General features: G+C 33.0%; 1 long non-coding RNA gene across 1 annotated transcript; it reads right to left on the reverse strand.

Moving 5' to 3' along the window:
* Positions 1-909: 909 nt before the first annotated feature.
* LOC111192885 (uncharacterized) lies at positions 910-2219 on the reverse strand. Its single transcript, XR_007438032.1, has 2 exons — positions 2155-2219; positions 910-1348 (listed from the first exon to the last, which is right to left on the reverse strand). It is a non-coding gene; the product is annotated as an uncharacterized LOC111192885 (long non-coding RNA).
* Positions 2220-3346: the final 1127 nt, after the last annotated feature.

Raw genomic sequence — 3346 nt, forward strand, 5'->3', positions numbered from 1 at the left:
GAGATAGTAACTTAGTTTGCTAAATTATAGCTACCTATCTTGCTAGTTAGCTGTGGGACTGTGTGATTATAGACAAGATACTACCTAGTTAGCTGTTTGTTTAGCAATACCTTATTTACACTTTGCTGCAAAGTATGTTGCTTAGTGTACTGGCCACTGTCTAAATAAATATATTGAGCTATATTACACTTACTGTACCCCTCTCAGGCTGGTCCTCTCATTAAATAAAGGAGATTTATTAGAATTGCTTTTTGTCTCTTTACTAACTAATTTAACAGAGATAATTTAAGATATGACCATTATTTATTTTATGATATTAATTTAATGTTTATATTTAATATATATTTTATACATTTGTTAACAATTCAACTCAGGCTTTTACTGAGGATATCAACAGTAAATAATAGTCCTAAAATGCTTGTGTAATTAAAATACAGCATGATTAGTCCTGTTTACTAGTGCATCTCAAAAGTGAAAAATATATATTTGTGTTTAATATCATTCAGTAAACGGTCACCTTATGTTTAAAGCGACACATTTAACTTTTTTTTATTTTAAGTTTAAACTACATATTCTAGTAAACTGGGTTAAGGTCAGGACAGTAATTCTGGTTTAATGAACTTTTAGCCAGGTACAAATGATTTGGAATATGTCACTTTACATGTAGTGTAATGTATAATTTCTGTTAAATTATGATATTCTCATGATCTTCAGATTTTCTGAGATGCATTAGTAATTGGTTTGTGCCAAAACCAATGCAATAATAATTGCAAAAATGCTTTATATAAATATAAATGAAGTAAATACTGAATCCAAACAACACCAAGTTTAACACAGTCATATTTCTTGTCTTCATTTTCTTAAACAGGATATTTTCTCGCAGAAAAAGAAAGGATAATAAAAGGTAGGTAATGTTCTTAAAATGTTTAATTATATTCATGTATCAAATGCAGTAATTTTTCAAGTTTCTTTTGTATTCCACAGGTTTCCTTTCTCCAAACTTTTAAAGAACAAATAAAGAAATCCAATTTCATGCAGTCTGTGCTGTGTTTATTTGATTTATTTACATGTGCCATGTTCTGTTTTTCTTTAGTTGTTTACATGTGTTCTGTATTTTTTAGGCAGCCTCCCTATATTCTGGCACATCATATCATGTTCATCTTGTTCGTATAAATAATAAAAGCTGTTGCAAATAATGTGGTTCCTATTCATAATCCAAATAATTCTGCATAAAATCTTTAAGTGGTGACTTCAGAATATGGACAGATCTTTGTATTCTTTGACTTCGTTCTTTTCGTGGTGAACTCTCCATAGCTGCAAGCTGAAACTTCTCCATCTTCTTTTCAACCTTAAATAAAAACATCAGATTCACTTTTAGCGACAGCATTTACAAAATGTGATAATTATTATTAACATAAAACATTTAATAAATATTACTAATAATACTCTCTCATGGGTTGCAATATTTGATTCTCATTTATTAACATAACCTAAATATAAATAAAAATGTATAAAAGACATCACTAATAAATATTGCACTGATTACAAATTAGATAATGCCCACACATACATCTAGAACTAGTTACCAGCCTGAGAGGTATATAATAAATTGTAATAAATCTGTAATAAAACTGTAATAAATCTCCTTTATTTAATGAGAGGACCAGCCTGAGAGGGGTACAGTAAGTGTAATATAGCTTAATATATTTATTTAGACAGTGGCCAGTACACTAAGCAACATACTTTGCAGCAAAGTGTAAATAAGTTATTGCTAAACAAACAGCTAACTAGGTAGTATCTTGTCTATAATCACACAGTCCCACAGCTAACTAGCAAGATAGGTAGCTATAATTTAGCAAACTAAGTTACTATCTCAGATTCTACAGTAGTAATTATCTTCCACACAGTCTGGCTGTATTTATGAATAATTGATCTAGTGTTCGTGTTTGAAGCTCTTTCTGAAATGAACAGAGGAGCTTTATTTATTTAGTTAGTTAGTTTAACAAGGTATATCTGGATATCTATCTTAATTTAATATGTTTACAAAGCACAGAGCAAACCGTGGTTAAAGTGAGGATTTCTACACCGTTTAAGTGATATTACATGGCCACAGTGGTGAGGTAAATGCCCTGTTTTCAGCTGTTTTACACTCACCTACTCGAGAGCAGCAGCGGAGGGGGCTGTGACTTGCGTTGAGCGGCTCTGAGCCGTGAGGCGCTATCTGTCACGTGATCTTCGGAGCGTGATGTGATTGGCTGGTTGTTGGCTCGATTGAAGACTGAATCGATTGCTCATCCTGTGTGTCCCGGATGTTTACAGCGAATTTTGAGCGTTGTATTTTAGCAGTCGAATTTGACAGGTCGAATTTGAGCAACCTGAATTTATTTTAATTGAATTTTTAAAACTTGAATTTTTGCTTTTGAATTTTTTTACATTAAAATAAAATAAGTGAAAATGATATACTGAAAAATTAAAGTGTTTAATTCAGAGGCAAAAAAAATCACATGCAATAATTCAATGTAAAATAATTCAGTGCTAAAAATTCAAGTGCTTTTAAATTTCAAAGTCTGGTGACACTGTTTTACTTCCATACTAATAAACAGAGTTCATCCATTTATCTTTTGTTGGAGTTTAATCATTTTAACTGATAACTGTAATAAATCAGAACGCTACTTAAAGACATAACATAATTAAAGGCATTATTTTTGGTTATGTGTGTATGTAGCAAAATAATACATGCAGAACTTTGGTCAGAGTGGCAATGTAATACATAGTGGTACTTATAGAAGGTCTGCCAGGCAATTACATTATGGCCTAATTGGTGTGAAGTTGTGCCAGACTGTCGTGGAATGACTCAGATTGGGTCTCAGTGGGTCAACTTCAATGAAGAGTCACACTTTTATTATACCAAGATTACTGGCACCAAGATTAATGGGTTGTTGTCATGAGTCACACCTCCAGAAGCTCTGGAATCATGGTGTGTGGTGAAATTTATGATGCCAGATCACCTTAAATGGTCTTAATTACAAGCATTTTACCAGCTCAATGTTACATTAATAAGGTCCTGAAACCAGTGTCTCTACCTTTTGTTGATCACACAATTCAGGAAGCTATTCCAACAGCACAATGCTTGTCCATATACTGCTGTAATCTCAGGAGCTTTCCTTAAAGGCATTACTGATACTACTACATGGTCAGCTGCATCACCAGACCTATTCTTAATTGAAAATATGGTTTACACTATTGGATGCGCCATTGAGACTCAACCCCTACCACCCTACCAAAATCAGCAGGAACTCTGCGAAAATATTGGAGCTGCATTCACCAGTGGGGAACCTTCATGGCC

Source organism: Astyanax mexicanus, chromosome 2 (genome assembly GCF_023375975.1).
Source record: "Astyanax mexicanus isolate ESR-SI-001 chromosome 2, AstMex3_surface, whole genome shotgun sequence".
Classification (NCBI taxonomy): Eukaryota; Metazoa; Chordata; class Actinopteri; order Characiformes; family Acestrorhamphidae; genus Astyanax; species Astyanax mexicanus.